The following is a 24,843-nucleotide window of genomic DNA, read 5'->3' as shown; positions in this document are numbered from 1 at the left end:
ATGGAAATCTTTATCTCTTTGCCTAAATCATGCTTTAAGAAGGTCTGGTTGCTTTCCTCTAGTCTTAAAAAAAAATTCTTTTTTGTTAGCCTATAGAATAATGGGTTCCATTAGAAGGTTCCTTTGCATGTATATACTGTTCATATCACTCCTCCCCACTCCACCACTGACCCCTCTTTCTCTAATCCCTTCCCTATCTTGGCTCCCACAAAAGGATGAGAAGAATTATGAGCATTAAGACGTACGCCCATCTTAGGATGGATCTTCCACTCTTCAAAAAAAAAAAAACATTTTAATCTATTATTTACTCATGTGTGTGTATATCTATATATTTATTTATTTGTATGTGTGTGAGTGTGATATGTATGTGTGGGCGTGTACATGTGACAACACATGGGTGAGGGTCAGAGGACAACTCGCAGGAATCCGTCTGTCCTTTCAGACTCAAACTGAGGCCATTAGGCTTGGTGACAAGCGCCCTCATCTACTGATCCATCTTGCTGTTCCCTGTCTCCCGTTCTGAATCCTTCGTTTTGAGTTCATGCTCTGGGTATCTTAATTATGAAGTTACCACTCCTTTCCTATTCTGGAGTCTGTTCCTGAGTGTGGCCAAGGATGAGATGAGAGAATGGGAGAGGAGGTCTGTGGTGTGGGTGATGTTTGAAAGCATGACCCTGTGTGTGTTTAGAGGAACCCTTAGTAGCTACGCCAATTGTCAACATTTTCCACAATGACTTTCTGTCAATGTGAATCTTTTTAGGGCTGAGTCACTTAAATGTGTGCTACAGACCCCATGGGACTCCCCTGACAAGCATCACACCCCACATTTCCTAAAAGCAAGGGTATCCTACTAAAACCCTGCTAACATTTCACCCCAAAAAGATCGTGTAGCAGAATAAATCGACCTAACAAATTTTCCCCATTGCCTTAAAAATGCCCACAGTCGGGGTTTTTCATGTTGTGAAGTAGTGAAATTAAGAAAGCCTTTCTCTTAAGTATTTTGAAGGTCAAATCCGATTTCCCTGTGTAAAATGGAAATGTTAAAACTCTGAGGCATTCCACCAACCAGAATGCGATTTCCTCCGAGTTTTAGGGAGATGGAGAGCGAGTAAATGCCAACAGCGTCCGAGCTTTGCTTCACAGCGTTTTCCTAAGCCGCTCCGAAATGGCACGTATCCACCCTTTCTCCTGTAAGCATCCGCTATGACTTTACCTTCCTCCTCAAATTTACAGCAAGAAGGAGAATCTCAAATAAGGAAAAGTTGGAAGTAAATACAACTTTAAAGAGGTTGCCTTTATGGGGTTTTAATTTTAAAAACACTGAACTTTTACACATTTATAGATCCTCACAGTGTTAAGAAATGATTCCTTTGCCTGTCTCTTGGCCAGTGTTGATGCTCAGTGTCCTCACGGATCAGTGAACACAAGTATTTGTGAAAGCTTGCTCACCTATTGATCGCTCGGTCTTTGATTTGACCACAAGCTAGAATGTAAGCACGGGGTTGTGTGTGTCTTGCAAGATTTCATTCAAGAACAAATAGGACGTTCTTGATAGAAAACCCATCAAGGGTGCTCTTCTCCTTCATGTCTCACTGCTTCTCCTGCCTCCAGCAGCCATCCTGAAATGCTGCTTCTCTGCAAGCCTGCCTTTCTATAATCTCCCATGACTCGGAATGTTCACTGGACGTAGATGCATTTGGTGTGAATTTAGCTGTACGCCATGGTTTATGATTGCCCTTCCGGTGGTGCCCCTCCCGGGCTGGGACTCCTTGGGTGCATATTAAGTATGAGAGATTAATACTATTAGGTATTCATGGGGGTGGAGAATCTCAAACATATTTTGATTTTTGCATGTATTCGTCCACTGGAAACCTCTACACATGAATATTTATAAGAAAAAAAAAATCAAACGCCTTTCCAAACAAAATCTTGTTCCCTGAAAGATTATTAATACAAAATGATTAGGTTTATTTTAAAGCTATAAGTGAGTGGCCAGAGAGGGCAAAATAACACATATATGTCCACACACATGCAATACACCATTTGGTAGACTCTTCATGCACCTGAGCAATGCTACTCAGAGTCCAACAGATACTGCTGTGTGGTGCTCAATGGGGGAACGCTTCCCCAGCAGGCCTGCTGAGGCCTAGGGTCCAACCTCCAGGAGTAGAGAGGAGAGGAGAGGTGAGGAGAAAAGAGAGGAGAGGGGAGGGGAGGGGAGGAGATTGTGCCAAACACCTACTTATTACCGGTATACGTGGAAATAAAAATTGGAGCGTGAGCTGCAAAAGGCTTTAAAGCACCATGCCAACATTGTTTTGTGTCGAATCTAAGAACAGAGAACTTGGCCTGAATCTCTCCTTTCTTCCCATTTTTCTAGAACTGCATGTTGGTTGAATGTGACAAAGCATGTGTTCATGACAGGTTAGAGGAAGAAAACAGTTCTTGACCTCAGGTGGTTTCCAAGGCAGCGCCCTAAAAATCGTGTTTGGCAGGAGTTGGCTGTGTGTGTGTGTGTGTGTGTGTGTGTGTGTGTGTGTGCAGATAAAGAGGGAGGAAGCAGAGAATTACAACAGCAAATAAAGTATCAGTTGGGCTACTTTTAATACTCAGTGGCGGTGTGTATGTTAACCACTGCTCTGAGCGATTCCCCGTATGGTGCGAACAGGCCCACAAACCAACAAACTAGTTGGCTGATCTAATATGTGGAAACATGTTCAAGGAAATGAACCAAGTGACCAGGCCAGGTCACAGCACCTGACGTTTCCTGCGGAATCTGTGGAATTTTCTCCCTTTGATTTCTTCTCTTCTGCTTCGCTCCTGTTCCCTTCCGGTGCCCACATTATTCATGAATGGCATGTCACGTTACTAATCAGGGCTAAGGATCCACATGGGCCTCACTCCCTGCCCCCCCCCCCCAGCCTTTCACCAGGATGAGTGGGAGCCAACTGCCTCTCTTACCCGCTTTCTCTGCCAGCCTTCCTTTTGATCATCTCTTACCGTTCAGATCGTTTCCTGGATGATGGCAACACGTAGCTGCATTTGGTGTGATTTGAGCTGTATGCCACAGTTTGTGATTGCTCTCCCGATGCGCCCCTCTCTGGCTGGGACCCCTTGCTCTGTGCAGTCTCTCTGGAGTCTGTATTATTATTGTCCGAGAGGAACTGCTGAGTTCGCTGATAGGAATCCATTCTCAACCTGCTGAGCAGCGCGCTCAGGGGCTGACCCCATCTCTGATTAGAAGACTGGCCTGGGCGGGCAAAGAAGCCTCCTGTTCTCTGCAGAGCCAAGGTTTCGGTCCCCCAGGATGAAGGATGGCTGCCCTCCTGCTCTGCCACTGGACTGCCAATTGGTTTCTCTCCCTTCCTGTTTCTTTTAAATTGAAACAGTCACAAGATAGCAGATTCTGAGGGGATAAACAGAAGGGGTGTTGCTCAACAGAGTGCCCTATAGTCTTCAGAGACGCCCTGCCCTGAACCTGGGCCCCTCACAGTGGAGTCTTCAAAGAAACACTTTGCCGTTCCGAATGAGGACAGATCAAGATGTGATGGAGGTCTGTCTTAGTGTGAGCATAAACAACACAGAGAACTCTCCAGGTACAGAGGGGTGTGAAATCTATTTGAGACCAAATATGAGCGAGCTGCCTCTGAGACCATGTTATTCTTTTTGGGTTTGGGGGTGTTTTTTGTTTGTCTGTCTGTTTTCGGGGTGTGTGTGTGTGTGTGAGGGTTGTTTGTTGTTTTGTTATTTTTGAGAGAGGATTTCTGTAGCCCTGGCTATCTTGGAACCTGCTTAGTAGCCCAGGCTGGCCTCCAACTTAGAGATTCACCTGCCTCTACCTCCTGAGTACTGGGATTAAAGGCGTGCACCACCATGCCTGACTATGCGACACTGTTATTTTACCTCTGCTCCTGAACTTGTGTATAGCAAGCATCGTAAAAGGAAACTGTACATGCTAACTGGGTAACAGAAGAGGCACTACTTGCAAAACTGTACTTGAGTTTTGTGGAAACCGGTTTAAAAAAAAAAAAGAAAAAAAAGCAGTACTCCGAGACAAGCACTATAAGGGACCTCTACCTCGCCCTGTGTCTGAAGGGTCTGTGGAAGATGCTCACGACTGAGAGACTTGAAATCTAGCGTTCCCTAGGAGCTGGACCTTCACTAGGGGAACAAACACATTTCATGTAAATAGGACAGGGTATCAGGAAAACACACTGTTTAGCCTCTCTCTCCATCAGCCTATCCATTGACCAAACCCAACAAGAATGGGACAGTGTGGTCGGTTGCTGTGGTTCATCAGTTAATGTCCCCTGGCCCAAACCAGAGTGAATAAGAACATGAATAGACAAGTCAAAAATATTCATCCAGTCTCTCTAACTACTTATTCCTCTGGAATATCTCAATGAGGAAATGTGGAAGGCTAAGGAAGTTTGGTAAGTGCTAGTAGCCTGGGTATAATTTTTATAAACTCAGAACTGATTAGTGCATATGGTCATCTTCCCCCAAATGCTTAAGAGCTGTGTGTGGTGATCCACACTTGTAATCCCAGGATAAAGGAGGCTGAGGCAGGGGGATTGTGAACTTGAGGCCAGCCTGGACTGTACAATAAAACCTTGTCTGTACAGCAGCAGGAGGAAGAGGAGGAAGAAGAGGAGAAGTTAAGAAATGAATTTAATGGCCCGGCAGTGGTGGCACACGCCGGCACTTGGGAGGCAGAGGCAGGTGGATCTCTGAGTTCAAGGCCATCCTGGTCAATGTGACAAGTTCTAGGCTAGCCAGAACTACATAGTGAGACCTTGTCTGAAAAAAGAAAAAAAAAAGTAGGTAAATAAATAAACAAGCCAGGCGAGGTGGGACTTAACCTGTATTCCTAGTACTTAAATTCGAGGCTAGCTTGGGCTACTTAATGAGACTTGTCTCTTGTCTCAATAAACACTTGTCCAGTCTCATTCACACACACACACACACACACACACACACACACACACCCCCCGGCTAGATATCCATGTTCTCGTGAATTATCTGTGTAACTCGGCACACGTAACCGTCAGAAATGGGCGAGAAAGTGTGTGCTCCAGAGTCACATGTGATAGAATTACTTCTGAAGGAACTGGGTTTTTAATCAGCGGCCAGCAGTCCCCTTTGTCCCCATTCATTACAATTCTGACTTCCTGGATGCTTTCCATGCCATGGAGAGGAAGCGAGGGTGACCACACGGCCACAGAGCGGGGTGTGTCACCTGTCCTGTGAGGCGATGCTGACGTTTCCTACCATATAAGTCCCAAGTTTGTTCCCCCTGACCCTGAGCTCCCAGATAACAATCCCCATTTTCCTTTGTCCTCACTGGTGAAAATTCCCGGAATTTGTGGGATTCGCTTTGCCATCTCCTTTGAAGGAGTTGACAGCGTAAGACCAATGCTATCACTCTTAGTTTTTCTCTGCTCAGGCAGGATGTTGGTGCAGCTTCCAATGTCCCGGGCATTGGAACTTGACACTTGGAAATAGGGTCAGTGTGGTCAGCCAGTATTTGAACTGGTAAAGAATAGGGTATTTCTGGACTCAGCAGTCAGCACTCGAGTCCCAGGACTAATGACAAAGCCATGTGGAAACAGGGCAGCCGTGAGGATTTAGTTAATCTCTCCTGCCCTTTGTGTTAGTTCTGACTAGACAAGAGTCCACTGGGCTCTGTGTCCCGGATAAGATCTGCGCATCCGGGGGCTAAGGGCATTACTCAGTGGCAGAGTGCTTGCCTGAGACCCGGGGTTCAGTCCTCAGCAACATGGAAAGAAAAGAAGAAAATCAGTGCATACAAAAGGAAAATAAACGTAATGAAGGAGAGCACATTCTGTTGTACTGGACTTCAGTGTGTACCCGGAGCCCAGTGGTAACCAATGTACGGTCCTAATCCAAATACGAAAGCAGCAAGCATTTGCAAGTTTTCATTGCTAGACCTGTATAGCCTCAATGCATTCTATTTTAGCTTTTTAGTTTTAAATCTTGTGTATTTTTCTAATGAGGTTCCTAATATATTATTCCTACCTCAAGGAGGTAACATCTGGTGATAGGGTAACAAAAAAGAAGTGTTAGCCACCATCACTCCATTTTGTAAAGCCCCTCCATTTTGGTTAGGCAATGACAGTTCCCGGATGTAGGTCTTTACTGTGTTTTATAGATTGTTACCCTCCCCATCTTTCAGTCCCCAGTCATGGCTAGCCATGAGATTCATCTGACTTTCTTAACATCACTCATTTCATTTCCCTGGCTACCCCTAGCAACAGCCTACCATGGGCCAAAATAGAAAAAAAATTCAGCCCCTTCCCCTTCTCCTCTCTTCCCCTATCCCTGCCAGTTGCATAGTTGAAAAACACCCTCTACCCCACCAGCACGGTTGAGGACACCACAGAAGCTGTGTGGCTGGGGTTCCCCTCATCTTGCCGGCAACTCTACCCAAGAGTATCCTCTTTCTGGCCATTGCTCACTGCTTATATAATCTTGGGGAGAGAGCTCCGTAGGTCTTGTAATTTTGGTGAATTTCCACAGTCTTCCAAGTTTTGTAAACTTTTTGAATGCTGTGAACCTCTTCCTCTCTCCAGGATGGAGTGTCTTCAAGCTGGAGGGATACCACTCAACAGATCCCCTCTGCCATGTTATGATGCTGGAAGACCAGAAGATAGTGTGTTCATACAGACTTGCCAGCCTCCAAAACTGTGAGCAACTGCTCCCCTTTCTCTTTATAAATAACCCAGCTGTGGTTTCTGTTGGCATGATTTCCCCATTGACAAGGCTCTCTTGTGACAGACAGGCATTTTTTTTCCCTTCCTGCTACAGAGATAACTTCATAAACAGAAGTTTCCTTCCTAGATGTCAATCTTTCTTAGGAAATGAAAAATTCTGCTCCGTTTTCAGAGTCCTGTGTCTGCAGTTTCTCAAAAAAAAAAAAAAAAATCCATATGCCAAAGAGGAATATTTTGGGATGGCATATTCTGTTTTCGTAGAGACAAAAAAAGTAAATAAACAATCAAAATATGTAAATTACATAATGTTAGAAAGTGAAGCGAGAGGGGAAGGTGGGTGGTTTGGGGCGGGGGGGGGGGTGCTTGTATGTTAATCTGAGCTGAAGGGTGATTGACAGGGAAATCCTCACAACCCAAGCAAATGCCTGGCAAACGACCATGCCAACCAAAGTACACATCCAAGAGGCACAGGTCAGGGAAGCCAGAACCATGGCAGCACTTGGGAGTGATGGGGTTCACCAGAGCCTGGTTCTATCCCGGAGACAGGACCACGGAACTTTCCGGTCAGTTAGCCGTGAGATAGGAAGATGAGAGTGTGGATGATTCCAATCTCCATGGACTAAGAAGGGTGAAGTCAGCGTCCCGGAGATTAGGGAAGACCTGGGGAGGAATGAGAGGACCCAGTTAGCTTGGGAATTCATCTCTAATAATGTTTGTTTGACATGTGATGACACCTGATAGGTGAGTGGCTTCTCCAAGGGGCTCTCCCACGGCCCGGTCCTGGGAACCTATACGACCATTTTTGTCACACGGCAAAGTGGAAACAAGGCGGCTAATGAGCTTAGCTTACAATTCGGATCTTTCCCTGTGTGGTCATAAGCTTTTAGGAGGAGGAGAAGGATACAGAGGAGCCGGTGTCGGTGACACAAGACTCAGCCAGCCAGTGCTGGCTTTAAGGTGGAAGGGACCACGTTGGAATGAATGCAGGCTGCCTCCACAAGCCGGATGAGGAAAAACACGGAGTTTCCTCTACAATTTCAGGGAAGGAACACAGTCCTGCTCATACCTCTCAGGCCAGTCTTCCCAACGGCAATCCTTTGGACGTCTAAGCTCCACAGCTACAATAGAATAAACTTGTCTGAAGCCATGATTTTTGCAACAATTTGTTGCATTATACAGATAAATAGCCAAGTGAAATATCTAGTAGGCTGCAAAAGAAGTGGGTCTGGATTTGAGTAGAGGTCCAGGCTAGGTATAAATCCATTAATTATTAGGATATTAATGATACTTAAAATCAATTGCCTGATGGCATTGCCAAGAAAGTTGATATAAAGGGAAGAGAGCCAGGGAGGGGAGAGAAAAGACAGGTCAGTTCTGGGGAGACTTTGACTTTAAGAGAGAAGGCACCCCTAAATACCCAGAGGGAGAGTCTAGTAGGACCAGGGGAAGCCAGGAAGCCAAGTAAAGGGGGTGCTTTAAAGGGATAGTAAGCCAGGCGGTGGTGGAGCACGCCTTTAATCCCAGCACTCAGAAGGCAGAGGCAAGCAGATCTCTGTGAGTTCGAGGCCAGCCTGGTCTACAGAGTGAGAGCCAGGACAGGCACCAAAGTTACACAGAGAAACCCTGTCTCAATAAACAAAAACAAACAAACAAACAAAACGAATAGTGACTGGTGCCACATGTCCAGAGGTTAGGGAAGATGAGGACTGGGAATAAATAGCAATACAAAATAATTGGTGGTCTTGACTTGGACAGTTTAGGAGAATTATGGGGGCTGAAAGATTTGGATAGTATGTCTTAGAAAGAATGAAAAAAAAGCAATATAGATACCTTTATAAAAAGAAATTCAAGGTAAAAATCAATGGAGAGGTAGAGCTGTGGCTGAAGGTAAATGTGGGCTTCTTGGGTATGAGCGAGAGAAACAACGAAGGAAGATTTAGTAGAGGGGACCAGAGCAGATAGGTAACAGGGTAATGTGACGGGTAATGTTCAGGGTCATGTGACAATGTGAAGCAGTCACGACATCCCCCAGGTGAATGGCTTCTACACAAGTCAACTCGCACTAGAGGCAAGATGGGAGCTAACTGTACTTAGGAGTGAGCCCAAGAAAACCTCAGAGAACTGCCCAGCTGAGCCCAACTCAGTTGTGAGACGGTGGATTGTGAGCTTCAGCATTGGTTATTATGGGTTTTGTTGTTTGACCCGGGGGTCTTGCTGAGCAGCCCAGGCTAGCCCCAAACTGATGGTCCCTCCTGCCATGGCTTCTGAACGCTGCAATTGTAGACATACAGCATCGTTCTCGGCACAGATGTTTTTGTTTGAAGCTACTAATGTCATGAATAATTATGTTTAAGGAAAAAGTAAATGACGGTGTGGATCAGGTTGCTGGCCTCCTCTGTTGTGTGTAACAGAGGCCTCCAGGCTAGATCTTGTCCTGGGTGACTCCATTTTACCACACAGCATTGAGCTCTGTTGTGAGGGGAAACGCAGAGGGCAGATTCTGCTGCATCTGTTTTGTGAATGTAGACACCACCACCCATTCAGCACCACCCACTAGCAACAGGATGATAACATTCTTACATGTAAAAGTTACCACTCGTAAAACAGACTGAGAACATATGGGCGCATTAAAACTGATGAGGTTGCTTTGGGGGGACTGCGGGTGGGGGATAACCACCAATTTTCTTGTCTTTCTTTGCCTCCCTAGTGCTGGGATTATGGACATATCCTCATCTCATGATCCAATAAATCTTAATTTACTCTTTTTTTTTTTTTTCAAATAGTACATATTTACTGAGGGGGCTTTTCTGTATGAGGCTTGGGTAAGTCTCCAGGGCACAGGAGTGAACAGGATTATAAAACCTTGTTCTGCTTGGAAGCAAGCTGAATGAGAAACAGTGACATGATGTGATAAGCTTTCCTCATGGAGAAGTGGGGCTTCCGTGACATATACAGGGGTTCCGGCCCAGTTCAGTGTGAGGGTCAGAGTTCTGGGTTGGAAACAGCTTCTAAAGAGCAGGTAAGGCCTGAGAAATAAAAAGCTCGGAGCAGAAGGGGTCGTGAACTATATTGGGGACGGGAATGACTATATTTTCCCTCTATTTTTATTTATTCTTTGAGGATTTCATACAATATATTTTGATCATATTCTAATTCCTTCCCCCAACTCCTTCTAGAGTCTTCTCTACCTCCCAACCCATCCAACTTCATGTTCTTTCTCTCTCTTAAAAAAACATGGAGTAGGTTTTGCTTTGGCCAACCACTCCTAAGCATGGGGTCTGCTCCGGAGTGTGGTTGATATATCCATTGTTACTCCATTGAAGAGCACTGATTTTTCCCTGTCCCGGCAGCTAACCATTGAGACTAGCTTCTTGACCGAGGGTGGGACTTCATACTTACCTTTTGACCCAGTTTCGTTCTTGACCAAAAGTTAGAAGTGTCCGTGGGTCTGTTCAGCAGACTTACTCCCTGGAGACCAGAGCCTGCCAGAAGTGTTTCAACTAAATGTCTCTGGTTCCACCGTGGCCAGAGGCTGGGGGATTCCAGAAAGGGGGTCTGGTTTTTTCCTGAGCTCTTTCCTCCCGAAGGAGTAACAGTTTCCTGGAAACTTCGCTGAAGACGTGACTGAAATTGTGAGACACCTTGACACCTGGGAAGGGGACTGGACAGCCCCTTCCTCCATCCATTAAAGCCTGATTAACTCCAAGGTAGTGATGCTCAGTTGTGTCTGTCTCCTGGGACCACTCTAGCTGCAAAGGAGTTCGCCGCCTTTCTTTCCAAGCTCCCTGTTAGAAAAGGCTTATTTCTAAAACTCACCCTCTGTGATGTGTGGATTTCACTCTTCCAGTTCAGAAGAAAAGAACCCAAAAGACCACCAACTCAGTGAAAGATTCCTGTAACTGTGGATGTCTGGCACTCTTGCTCCTGAGCCAAGCTTATCCAGAAACTAGTAAGGGCTCCATCGCTCTGATACAGGGTCAAAGTGATCATCACACATGTTTTGGGCACAAGTGACCGTGTATGTACAGGATCACAATCAACCAGTTTGAGGTGCAGGAGTCTTTACTGGCTTGATAATGAGGTTCTGAGACGTTTTGTGCTCTTGAACAATAATGTATGCCTTATGCTCAATTTCTACTTATCCTTCCTCTAGAACAAAAGTACAAATGTAGTCACCTTCAATGACTCTTTTGTCACATGAAAATGTGACAAAAATGTCTTTCTAGGTGCAAAATGAGCAGAAATGTCGTCACCATTGCCCGATGAATGCTTGTCCAGACAATGCTTTCTGTTGCCCCAGGAATGTGCTGGAATTTAACTTGTCTTTTTACAGTTTGTCTTCATTTCTCTTGTAAAAAGTTGAGGGAGTAGTTTACAGCCCAAATGTGTGTTCATTTGAAGACACCATTTTCTGAAGTCTTCCTTGTATCATACATACAAAAGACTCGCTTTTGGGGTGTTATCACTCTGGCTCAAGGGAAAAGAATGCATGGGCCACAAATCCATCAGCTTTTGGCTAAATGTGTGCAGAATCTAGAAGCGGCATCTAGACATACATTTCTTCTAGATAAACCTATTCCTTTTCTCAAAGGGTCTAGATTCAAGAGATCAAAATGTTAGGGGCATTCGAAGCAAAAACTCTTTCTGGAACCTTCCTCGTAGCAAGGTTTTAAGCATGGGCAGCGTCGCCTTCTTGTTCCTTTGCCTCTATTGTGGTTTGTTTCAAGTACATATGGCCCTTGTAAAATCCCTTCTCTCCTCCCAGGCAGTTCTCAAAACTCCCGTAATGAATCAGAAATCACTAAGTTTTTGCAGATGTCTTCTGTTGTGTAAATCTAGTAATTTCTAGTTTTATCAGAATTTGTATTATTGACCAGCCTGCAAGGCCAGTCTTCTTGTACCCTTGACATGAAGAAAATCTAGCACACTATCTGAGGCCTGTACCTTCACAGGCTGTGTTCGTGGTTTTCTTCAAGTCAGGGCAGTAGGCTGTAAGTTTCAATCTAATGCATTTCAACCCAAAGCCACAGTGACGAGGCAGTAACTGCTTCTGTTCCGTGTTTTTGAGTCACTTCTTATTGTGTCATCCTTCGGTGACTTTCCTCTGGTGCATCACGAGGCTAGTTTTTGGAGACAGGGCCTTGTCAATTGCTCAGGCTGGTCCTGAATTCCACAATTCTCCTGCCTCAGGCTCCTGAGAGCGATCTCTCCTGGGATTGCAGGCCTGTACCACAAGGCACAGCTTTTAGAAAAGCTTTTCAAAGAGATGAAAGTTTCTGAACACCTTTTGAGACAAGGTCTAAGGTAGCCCAGGCTGGACTTCGTATCTGATTCTGCTCTGTTTGGAAAGAAGTGCTGTGAGAGAGCCCTTGGGAATTACCGTAGCTATTGTGAACTTGAAATCTGCCCTGAGTCTCACTGTATGTGGTAACTTCTTCTCCAGTTCCCCAGTCACATTAGATATTTACGTACTGCTTAATAGGTAGTCTACATGTTCAAATCAATAATAATTTATTGAATACTTACCATTCCAAGACCTTCATCTGCATTACCTCCTCAAGTGGGAAACAAAGCATCTGAAACCCATGACTTCTGCATTTTAACTTTTGAATTCAAATAAAGGCTTAATAACTTACTACTTAAAGTTCTTCAGAAGTCACATTGTCATAAAGTTAAGAACAAATGTGTGACCTTCTGAAAGAGGAGCCAACACCACGGTTCCTGTCTGTCCATCCACTGCGTGACAAGATAACCAGGCTGGAAAGCAGGACAGTCAGCAAATGGGCATCCATGAAAGGGGCAGGAGAGGGCAGTAACAAAGGGGGACACAATGCTAAAACAGAGATGGGATTAATAGGAAAACCCCTGCAATATGCCTCTTGTTTGTTTGTTTTTTTAAGACTTGTTTTTTTTTTTTCAAGACAAAAAAAAATTCAGGAGCTGGAGAGATGGCTCAGTGGTTAAGAGCACTGGCTGCTCTTCCAGAGAATGTGGGTTCAATTCCCAGGACCAACACAGCAGCTCACAACTGTCTATATCTCTAGTTCTAGGGGATCTGACACCTTCACACCAATGCACATAAAATAAAATTAAATAAATTTTTAAAAAATTAAATGACTCTAGCTGGTGATGTGACTCAGTTGGTAGAGTTTTTACATGAAGTCTTAGTTCTGTTTCCTAACATCCAGTAAACCAAGTGTAGTGGTGTCCACTTGTAACACCTGGTGGAGGTGGGAAGGTCAAAGGTTCAATGTCATCCTCAGCTACCTGGGGAGTCTGAGGCCACTCTAGGCTGGAGAACCCATCTTTTAAAAAAACAAGATGCCTATTGCATTTGGGATGGAAAAGTTCTCTCTGGATGACTTCTGCAAATGTCACCCTGTCTACTAATGAAACGATTGTGGTTTTTCTGTCTGACTTTCCTGAAACACTAGTTCCTAACCACCCAGGATTTGGGTCTGTGTGGCATGCAGAGTGTGCATGCAGCCTGTTCGTTCCTCTGCACCAATACTGGCTCTCTTGGTGAACAGCCAGTTGGGGTAGAGGGATGGAATTGAGGATACGAATTCTGGTTTTTTTTTTTTCTTTCTATGTAGTGTGTAGCAGAGCATCAAGCACAGGAGGGCACCTCATTGATTATAGCAAAAATCTCTGCTGTCGGCATAAATTGGGTTTGCCTTCTCTTTCCCTAGTTGACCCTGAATTAATGGATTTCCCAGATACAAGGGGGAGATATGGGCACAAATTGTCTGAGTATTTGTAGTGAATAGGGGCATTTTTTTTTCCCCCATGGAGACTGTATACTCCACAGCAAACCAATCTCATAGCTCTGCCAGATCCAAATGTGTGTTCGCAATGTAGCTCAGGGGTAGAGCAATCGCTTAGTATGAAGGAAGCCTTGGGTTCAGTCTCCCGATCAGCAAAAGAGCAACAAGAAAATGAGCATCCATCCTACTAAATAAAATGGGTGGCATGTCAGCTAGCATAAAGAAAAATAAGACAGGGAAGGGACAAGGATGAAAGGTGAGCACGGTACACTTTTACCTGAGGAGAGGGGGACGTTTAGGCAAGTGTGTAGGCTGTTGAGGAAGCTGTTCTGAGGATATGGAAGAAGAGTCCTCAAATCATAGAGGCAACCGGGACAAAGGTCTCGGAGTAGAATAGCAAGCAGGCCCGTGTGGCTGAAGAAGAGATGATCTGTGTCATGAACTTCCTAGCTCCCTTCAGGCCAGCCCTCTCCTCTCCAAGGGTAGAGATGAGATCACCCGGATAACTTGGAGGATCGGGACAGTAAAGTGAAATAGAAGGTAAGGAACGTGGCACAGGCTAGAGATTTCCCAAAGCATGAAGGATGTACTCCAGCATTACCCCCAACTCTACACCTTCTTCCTACAGGTTCCTGCAGTGCAGGTTTCTTGGGAAGAATAAATATACTCTTCTACAGGAAGCACTTAGCTCAGAGGCTCACACAAGGTAGACCCATGACCAAGGTCCTTCTCATTATCTCCAGACTCCTGGATGATGAGTTCATGAGTGTAGGCATAGGTAAGGCTGGGAGAGAAGCTCTGAGTCATCCATAAAGAGGGCTAAAGGAAAAATAGCAACTGGCTGCAATGTCCCAAAGAGCCAAGGCGTGGGAATGGGGACCTGACAATTAGAGAGAAGGAAGGGTCAGTTTCCTCGAGGTTCACTCAAGGCCAGGGAGTCTTGGTGAACCGTCTGACTTACCTGGAGGTGTTGGAATGGAAGGGACCGCAGGGAAGGGGGGAAATGAGGTGAACTCGGGGCTTCACCGGAAGGGAGAAAATATACCTGGTGGATATCACAAAGCTGAGCAAATAGAATTGTAGTTGACTGGGCCACAGATGGGCATGACTTCTCAGGCTAGAATGGAGGAGAGAGGCGGGGGAGAGGGAGAGAGAGAGGTTGATTTTGTATGTCAAGGAAATATGCATATATGTGAAAACTGGTAACTGTTAGGTGGGAGTACAGTGGAGACCATTTTCACAGGAGCGGAAGTAGAGAGGATTCAAAAATGACACTTTGGAGGGAGGGTAGCAAAGGCAGTTACATCTGAAGCAATAAATAGCAGCTGCTCCTGAACCACACAACAAATGCTGGCCAAGCTACCTAGAACATTCCTAAGTTCCATGTTTAACTAAGAGCCAGGCATCAGCTCAATCCTTGGAAGTCAAGAGTATCTCCTAGGCCCAATGGTTCTCAACCTTCCTAACGCTGTGACTCTTTAATACAGTTCCTCATGTTGTGGTGACCTCCCAACCATAAAATCATTTTGTTGCTACTTCATAACTGTAATTTTGCTGCTGTTATGAATCATGATGTAAAAATCTGTGTTTTCTGATGGTCTCAGGCGGCCCCGTGAAGGGGCCGCGACCCACAGGTTGAGAACCAGTTCTCTAGACCTGGTGGTTCACCCCTAAAACCTCAGCACGAGGGAGGCTGGTGCCAAGAGGATCAGCAGTTCAAGACCAGCATGGGCTAGTGAGTCTCTGTCAGGTAAATGGAGTGGGGAATAAAATTCAGACAATCGTGGTGTGACTGTCACAGTAAACAGTTGTGGTTCAGAGGTGGTGTGTAACCTTGGGTAAATCAGCCTTAGTAAGCCTTAGTGATTTCCTTGCAAGTAAAATAAGGATGATAAATACATTTCCCGAAAGGACAAATAGATTAATTAATAGATTAATCTCTCTCTCTTCCTCTCTCTCTTTCTCTGACTTTTGAGCCATGGTTTTATGTAGCCCAGGCTAGCCTCAAACTCACGGTATAGCTGAGGATAACTTCAAACTCCTGATCTTCCTGACTCTGACTCCATCTCCCAAGTGCTAGGATTATGTGTATGCACCTCCATGAGCACTGGCTCATGCGGTGCTGGGGACTGAGTCCCAGGCTTCACACGGCCGAGTGGGTGCTTTCTCAACAGCGCTGCATCCCCAGCCCCGAAGAAGGCTGCTGAAAGCCGTTAAGCATTTTTTTCTAGGATGTCACCTTCCACCACAGTAGCAGCTACAAGGGAGGCTGTTGTTTGGGATTTAACCTTAACTAAAAAGGAAGGACCCGTGAACGGAGCTGAGAGGTTCAGAAGAAAGCAGAGGAGAACAAAGAAATAACTACTTGGCTGTGCACAAGGTGTGAAGGATGGATCAGAATGTCCTAGTCCATGCTTGAAGAACCCCGCCCCCCAAGCACAATTTGACAAGAACATTGTCGTCCCGCTTTTAACCAGACCACCCAGAAAGCGGTGCTTTTCACACCTCTTTAAACATTCCTTCCCTTCTGTCCCTCTGACGTCTCTGTGCAAACATTCACTGAGCCCTAACTCTGCTTCCCTCTGAGCAGGTCTGGAAGGGCTCAAAGTCAGACTCGGGAGCCCTTCCGTTCCCTTACTCTGCTACCAAGCCCACAGCTGTGCCTCTCCGTTTCCACCCCTCCTCTTCCTCTTCTTGACTTTCTTTCTCTTTCTTTTCCTCATGCACACTCATCCCAAACACAATGGAAAGATCACGAGTCCACGCAATCTCTCTGCCCCACCCCCTTCTGTACGCTCACTTGGGACAAACCCAGTATCTGCTTTTGACTCTGTTGCTAATGCAGAATCCCGCTTGTGTCCCAGGCTGCCGTGTGCCCAGCTCTAGGTAATGGTCAGACACATCAAATCGTTATAAACCTGCCCCTTACCCCAGCCTCTCTGCTAGAGATGAGGTGGTAGACATCACATGGGCCCATCATGCCCCATCTGGAAGTTAAATATGGCCATGCAATTTGCTTTGGCTAATGAAATATGAGCTGATTTCTGTCTGTTATTTTCTTTTCTTTTCTTTTTTTTTAGATTCATTTATTTATTATGTACATAGTGTTCTGTCTGCATGCATACCTACAGGCCAGAAGAGGGCAGGAGATCTCATTACAGATGGTTGTGAGCCACCATATGGTGGCTGGGAATTGAACTCAGGACCTCTGGAAGAGCAGTCAATGCTCTCAACTGCTGAGCCATCTCTCCAGCCCTCCGTCTGTTATTTTTTCTTTAATAGAGGCATGCAAAAATTAGTCCTTTCTGGGGACTGGAGAGATGGCTCAGCAGTTCAGAGCACTGACTGTTCTTCCAGAGGCCCCGGGTTCAATTCCCAGCACCCACATGGCAGCTCACAACTGTCTGTAATGCCAGGATCTGACACCCTCACACAGACATCCATGCAGGCAAAACACCAATGCACATAAAATAAAAAATAAATAAAAAATTTAAAAACTGATTTTAAAAAATTGGTCCTTTCTCCCTTCTAGGCTCTCCTTCCTTTTCCCAAGCAGAATAACTTTGCCCCTATCCCATTTCTGGTTGTTAATAGTGCATAACTAACATTTAGTAGCTAACATGGCCACTGTCTCACAGTTCTATGTGTTAGTGGGACTTAATAGGGAGGTCTTCTGACGATCTCTTGGGGGTGGGATTCTCTCATGGAGGTGTGATCAGACCGTGGTTTGAGTCTGTCTGTACCATTACAAAATACTAGACTAGATACTGCATGGAGAATTTCTTTTCTCGGAGGTCTAGAGGCAAGGATGTTTAAGATCAAGCAGTGTCTGGTGCAGGCTCCATTTCTGCTGCCAGGATGGTGCCCGACTAAACATTCTTAGGAGGGGGGGAATTCTATATGCTTGTGTGACCAAAGTAGGGCGGAAGAGCTGGGTGCTATGAGAAGGATCCTTTAAAGGGCTCAGCCTCATTCATAAGGGGTGGAACCCTCAAGACCTAAGTGCCTTTTTAAGGCCTCACTTACTACCATCTCACTGGCCACTTGAATTTCAGAGGGGACACATCCAAGCCATAGCAGGATGTAACAACGTAACCTTGAGTACCGTGTGTGCTCTGACTGTTCCACCGTCGACCCATCCACCTCTCTCTTCCCCTCCTCAGGTCTCTCTGTTCTCTGAGACACGCGGTTCTGAAATCAGGCCGGGGAACGACCCTACAGTGCGTGCGTTCTAAGTTTCAGGCAGAAGGCGGAATCACGCATTTCTCATTGTACATCCAAAGCTAGAAACGGCCATGCTCAGTGTGAAAGGCAAACTGAACAGGGCTGGAAGCTCGGTGTCTTTGGTCACAGCCGAGCTGCTCAAGGAAAAGCTGTGGGAGGAAATTGAAAGTGAACAAGTAAGAAAGCAGAAACCTGGAGGTGAAAGGTCAGGCAGGAAGTGGTGTCATAAGGGCTGCAGCACAGACTTCAGAAGATCCAGTCAGCTCGAATGGTCGGTCCTGTCCAGAAAAACAGCCTTATATGACTGACACTGTGGTGACCAGAGAGAAGGCAAAACGCCTGGGCTGACCCTTGCTCAGGGCAATGCTGCTGGTCACCTGAAGTTGAAGCCAATGATCACTAGTGGCTATGCCGAAAGTTCTGGAACCCTTAAGAATGTGGTTATCCTTGCTCTGCCTGTGCTTTCTGAACAGAGTGACCGGGTGTGGTGACCGCCTGTCTGGATACAGTCTGGCTTACTGGATATTTCAAGCCCAATTTTTTTGAGATCTACAAATCAAAAGGAAAGAAAGATTTTATATACACACACACACACACACACACACACACACACACACACACACACTACTCATTGGTAATCTTCCTGGTCATTTAGCAGAGTGGAGCTGCATGGTGAGATCAATGTTTCTTTGTCTGGAAATACAACATCCATCCTGCAGGCCACAGATGAGGAATGATTCCAACGTTTCAGCCCTACTATTTAAGGACTATATTCTGTAGAGGATTGCAGGGATTCTTCTGGTGGATCTGGGGAAACTCAATAGGAAATCTTCAGAGAAGGACCTACTAGTCTAGATGTCCATAAAAACATCCATACTCCGTGGGAGGACGTAGGATGTCAACATCGACAGGAGTTTGGAAGAAGTCGACTTCAGCCATCATTCATGACTTTCAGGGGTTTGAGACTCCAGCAGAAGAAGTATCTGAAGATGAGAAAAGACAGGCTATCAGGAGAACCAGGCGGAGATATCCAGCCTGAAGATGTGGTCAAACTGCGCAGTCTCGCAGTAAAACATCAGTGAATGAGGCGTTGCCTCTTACAGGGGGATAAGGAAATAGTTTCTTAGGATGGCTGCTCTTGGTTAAAAGGTTGTGAGCATTGTTGGAATGATAACAGTGATCCAGAACATTCTATAAACATGGTAAATAAAATAGAAGCAGAGTGCTGGGTGGTGGTGGCACACGCCTTTAATCCCAGTACTCGGGAGGCAGAGGCAGGTGGATCTCTATGAGTTCGAGGCCAGCCTGATCTACAGAGTGAGTTCCAGGACAGGCACCAAAACTACACGAAGAAACCCTGTCTCCAGGAAAAAAAAAAAAAAAAAAAAGTAGAAGCAGGGTTTAGGAGGGCTGACTCTAACCTTGGAATTCCTGGTGTGAGTAAAATGCCACCAACCATGTAGTGTTCCACAGAGGAACCTGTCATCCAAGATCCAGCCAACCAGGTAAACTACTTTGCTATCTTACTCAAAGAAATGGTGGCGGGAGTTCCAACCTTTGCCACCTGTCACGTGACATAGTCATTGGCCCTCAACATCAAGGCAAAGCCCTCAACCACCAACAAACAACCCAAAGACACCAGAGGCCCAAACGATCCTTAGCAATTGTCTTTGTAGATTCTTTTCTTTAATCCTTTAAAACTATATTCCTTTATTTATTTTGTATGTTTGCAAGGACACGTGAAGGTGTAGCGGTCAGAGGACAACTTGTGGGTGTTGGTCCTCTTCTGTCCTAGGGGGTGAACTCAAGTGTCTTTAGCTTGGTGGCAAGTGCCTCTACCCACTGAGCCATCCTACCAGCCTAATCCTTAGCATTTTTAATTGATAAAATATTTTGATTGAGGGCTATGTATTACTTTACACATTATACTCTTTCCATATTATAAACATAACTTTACCAGGCACTTGGAAGCCAGCACACTTACGTGGCTCACTTTATTGCAGTGGTCTAGAACTGAGTAGAACAGAGAAAGAGACATTTACAGGTAGCGGTTTCCTTCGTAGAAATACATTTTCCTGACAAGAAGAACCTGCTACCTTTCCTTTAGAAGTTTCCCCGGTGTTAATGATTCCCCGGAACAACTCAAAATAACCCAAAGAAAACCAGAAAGTACCTCTTACCCTCGTGGGGACTGTAAATCATGTGATGGGCTTCACAGTCCCAAAATGTCCCCAGGGAGCGCTGAAAGGGGAAGAAATTCGGGGTGAAACTTTCCTGCATGACGTCACTGTATAGTGGGGGGCAAAGAAACCCTGTCACAGCGCAACTCAAGGTAAGATAGAGAACACATGGAATTAGTGACCAAGTTTCCCTCCAGGATGTGTCACAACCAACAAAGGAGGTGAGCCAGGTCACAGGCTCAGGGAGCCCATGCTCACCTAGCCGAGAGGATACATTTATAGACTTTCCGGCTGCCGCCTGCAGGATGCGTAGATGAGCAGACACAGCATCCTCACGCACCCCAGTGGGTACCAAACTGCCACACCGAAGGACAGAGTGGACAGCTGTCAAGAGGGACACAGGACACACACCTTCCCAGTCCCACTGAGACACAGCCTTCCCATGCTTAGACCCCAGGTGGGGAGAGAGGGGAAGAAGAGAAACCCAGCTCCCCTAGGGAGTCAACTTTTAAAGGAGAATCGTTAGTTGCCACCAAGTACTTCAACCCAAATATTTTAAGCATTGATTATAAAAGAATACATTTTCTCCTCTCCCCTCAAATTGGCTGCTGTGGGAGTTCACGAGGGACAAGCGTGTTATTGAAAGAGAGAAAAGTCCCTTTCTCTGTAAATTTTTAAAGCTTATGTTCAATTGTTAAGCTATTGTTCAATTTCCTCACACATTTCTCAAAAGGAAAAAGAAAAAAGAAAAAAAAGAAATGGGTTTCCTAGGGAGAAGAAGAATGCAGCTCCTCCAAGGTGCAGAAGAATGTAATTAAGTTGTTTTTTTTTTTTTTAAATCCAATTATTCTTTCTAAATGTCCCTGTTCTCTTTGCTTTATTTAGAAAAGCCTAGAAATGGGCTGGCAAGATGGCTCAGCTGGAAAAGGCGCTTGCTGCCAAGCCCGACAACTTGAGTTCAATACCTGAAACCTGAGATAGATGGAGAGAGCTGATTCCATAAGTTGTCTTTTTGTTTGTTTGTTTGTTTGGTTGGTTGGTTGGTTGGTTTTTTGAGACAGGGTTTCTCTGTGTAGCTTTGCGCCTTTCCTGGAACTCATTCTGTAGACCAGGCTGGCCTTGAACTCACAGAGATCCGCCTGCCTCTGCCTCCCGAGTGCTGGGATTAAAGGCGTGCGCCATACCGCCTGGCCATAAGTTGTCTTATGACTACCAAATGCACACTGTGATATGTGAGCACACACACACACACACACACACGCACACGCACACGCACACGCACACGCACGCACGCACTAAATACATGTTTTGTTTTAAAGACTGCGATCTGAGAAAACAGAAAATCCAGGCGTATTACTAAGCAGTTTCTAGCCAGACTCTCAGCAGCTGCTTGTCTGAGGTAGGCCATCGGAGTCTACACTGAGCACTCGGTGTGGAGGGGTCAGGGCCACGGTCCCACTGCCCTATCCCGTAACCTCCCTTAGGTTCCCATCTGTCTCTATCTCAGATAACGGTCCTGCTGAATTCCAAAAATATAACATTCTTCCTCTTTCTACTTCAGTAAAGTAGGAGCTTTTCAAGTACTTCTAGTAAGGAACTAAGAAATACTTAAAACAGCAAAGTCAAGGACTTCTCAAGCAGAGGTTCTTGACAGTTATGTGGAGGGGGAAATCCATAGGCGAGGATTGCCTCCGGTGGAAAGATTTTAGGGCGTTTGGCTGTGTGTTGGCTTTCTCCCTTCTCATTCTGCCAGGGGACTCTTGTCCCAGATTTAGAAATAGCTCTTCCCCCAGGCATGGTGGCACACGTGTATAATCCCCGCACTCCGGGAGGCTGAGGCAAGAGGGAAGCCAGCTTGGGCTGCAGAACAAGACTGTGCCTCAAGAGAGAGGAGGGGGAGGGAGGAAGGGGGTGACCAGCGTGTGTCTTTCATGCCAACCCCCTGTCCTCCCGCCAGGACACAGCAATACTAGCTGGAGACATTCAATTGTCTCAACAGAGGGAGGGTGGTGTTGCAAGCAGCAAATCGGGAAAGTCCGTGGATGCAGCTTACAAGGTGCTAAACAGACCTCACTACAGCCAAGAATATCCTGCTGCAAGTGACCAGGGAGAGAAGCCCCTTCAAAGGAGAACAGTCACTGCCAGAGGGACATAGCCCTTGCTGCCGGCTGCCTGAGGAGTCCAGAGACTTCTATTCAGACACAGCCAGGATCTTGGCTTCAGCTACAGAGAGAGTTCCAAAGGAGTCAGAGTCAAGTGAAGCCGAGGCTTATTAAGGGTGGCTACAGGCACTGGGATTATCAGGAAGAGAGCCATGCTTAAGTGCCTTAAGAGCCTGTTCTTGCTGTCACTCTGTGTGTGTGTGTGTGTGTGTGTACACACTTATCTTTAAAGCATTGTTTTCTGGGCTGGGGATGTGGAGGTGGCAGTGTTTGCCCAGCAGCATAGGTGAAGCCTGGGGTTCCATCCCCCAGAACTCTGTAAACTGAGCACCTGTAATCCTAGCAGACACAAGAGAAAATCTCCTTCAGCACGATAGAGGTTGTCCTCTGAACTCCACACATGGTATACATGCGCACACATACATGCACATACGTCGTAGACACGTGTACATCATACCCACACACTCTATCTCTCTGTGTCTGTATCTCTCTGTCTCTGTCTCTGTCTTCTCTCTCTCTCTTACACACGCACATACACACACACACACACACGCACATTCACACGAATATCATAAATATTTAATCAAAAAAACGCAGCATGGCCAGTTGGAGTTTAGGGTTCAGTGAATCACTAAAGTAAATCTGTTGCTGTCTATTTTCTAAGTAGGGCTAAAGCATTCAAGTATAAAAGAATAAAATGTTCTATGCCCCATTCTCCCCAAAAGAAGGAGTGGGAAACTGTAGTAAGCACTTCTGTATCTAAGGGTTGATTGATTGATTAATTGATTGACTGAGCAGCCCAAGCTGGCCTGAAACCAGCTACATAGATCAGGCTGGCCTCAAGTTCATGATTTCCTGCCTCAGCTTATGAAGCTTCGAGCCCAAGAGTTTACCACCCACAGAGCTCTAAGGGAGTGTGTGTATGTGTGTGTGTGTGTGTGTGTGTGTGTGTGTGTGTGTGTGTATACTAATGTGTATCTAATAGGCCTTCCCACTCTTGGAAAGCTCATATCTTCCAGTTTGTCAAAACCTATGCCTCCCTGTTTGGGGGACACCCAGGCAGGGGGATCGGGATCTGTCCCTGGTCTATGGGCAGGCTTCTGGGAATCTGGTGCCTGTGGTGTGACACCTTGCACAGCCTTGATGCAGTGGGAAGGGGCTTGGACCTGCCTAGGCTCAGTGTGCTGGGCTCTGCTGACTCCCCATGGGAGACCTCGATTTGGGGGATGTGGGGATGTGGGGTGGCTTGGGAAAGAGGGCTGGGGGGTGGGAGGAGGGAGGAGAGGGAGTCTGTGGATAGCATGTGGGGTGAGTAGAAAATTACTTAATAAAGAAAAAATGCGGAAAAAAACAAAAACAAAAACAAAAACAAAACCCTATGCCTCAGGTCTCAGCTTAAATGTGGCTCCATACCCCTAGGGAAAGCCCACAGACTTGAATTTTGAATTGTGACTCTACTTGCCCAAGACCTTCACCCAGTTAAGGGAACTGACCACCATTTGGGAGCTGTCAGCCATGACTCTAAACTCTTGGAGCAGTCCCACAGGTCTCTGCAACCCCATCCTCTTCTAGAACCACATTGTTAGCCACTGGTAGGAGGGAGGGGCATGCGCAGTAGCAAGCAAATACCGAATACCCACCGGCTGCTGCATGGGGAGGGTCCAGTGCACATCTAGAAAGCAGAGGGGTGCGTGTTTTCATTAAACAGGGAGAATCACAGAGTCTATGTCTCTAAAAATATCATAAGGAGCTGGGCGGTGGTGGCGCACGCCTTTAATCCCAGCACTCGGGAGGCAGAGCCAGGCGGATCTCTGTGAGTTCGAGGCCAGCCTGGGCTAGAGAGTGAGTTCCAGGAGCAAAGTGACACAGAGAAACCCTGTCTCGGGGGAAAAGAAATCATAAGGACTATTCTGGGGGTTAAAGCATTGAAGATCTTTTTGGTGAATTTTTAACTTTTACAAACTAGAAAGTCTTATCGATTTTGGATATGGAATTTTTCCATTCACAATACCTTATTATGCCACGCAATATTTTGTGTTAGGTATTTATCACCATTGTAATTAAATAATAGACTAGTGTAATATTTATTTAATTTGAGGTACGGCCTGTAGCACAGGCTGCCTCAGACACGCTATGAAGTCAAAGCTAGCCTCAAACTCCAGATCCTCCTGTCTCTACCTCCCAAGTGCTGGGATTCCGAGTGTACACCATAACAACCAGTGAATTATTATGTTTTGTGGCTTTCTTTGCATGCATCCTTAAGCTGTGTACCGGCACAGACTTTCTGGTTTAGTCATTGCTTAACAGGGCCATGCACATAGAAGATACCAACACATATCTGATGATAGGTGAGCAGCTGGCTCCATTGATTAATTAATGAAGAATTGTGATTGTTTCCTTTTCCCAGTGAGAACTGCCTTTGACCGTAGCACTTAATTATCATGCTGCGATATGATTCTTGAAATGGGATTATTTCATAAACTCCAGAGGCAAGAGAGTGCAGAGTGAAGGAAGCCCAGAGTGAGTGAAATCCTGAGTTGTATCTTGTTGAAAGCGGCACAGCCAAGCCAAGGACTCCAAGGCCTCAGCCCCACAAGCGTTCCCAGGCTGTGGAGGTTCTTTCCTGGGAATGTGCATTACTCTGCAGCAAACATTAAATGTAGACCCAACTGAGCACTGCGTCAGGACCAACTCTCGTTTCCTACATTACATTCAGAAATACAATGGCGGATCTGATGGAAGCCGTGGAATTCCCTCCAGAAAGGGACACAACTGT

At 45.8% G+C, this 24,843-nt stretch overlaps 1 long non-coding RNA gene across 3 annotated transcripts in view; it reads left to right on the top strand.

Moving 5' to 3' along the window:
* LOC131895048 (uncharacterized) overlaps nucleotides 1-24,843 on the top strand; it is a 120,269-nt gene that overhangs the window by 51,172 nt on the left and 44,254 nt on the right. For all 3 annotated transcript variants that reach the window (XR_009375087.1, XR_009375085.1, XR_009375086.1), the window contains exon 6: nucleotides 6,594-6,707. This is a non-coding gene — a long non-coding RNA (uncharacterized LOC131895048). The remainder of the gene's footprint in view (nucleotides 1-6,593; nucleotides 6,708-24,843) is intronic.

The sequence above is a fragment of the Peromyscus eremicus genome, chromosome 18, assembly GCF_949786415.1.
Source record: "Peromyscus eremicus chromosome 18, PerEre_H2_v1, whole genome shotgun sequence".
Classification (NCBI taxonomy): domain Eukaryota; kingdom Metazoa; phylum Chordata; class Mammalia; order Rodentia; family Cricetidae; genus Peromyscus; species Peromyscus eremicus.
This window is presented reverse-complemented; position numbering and strand designations above follow the sequence as displayed.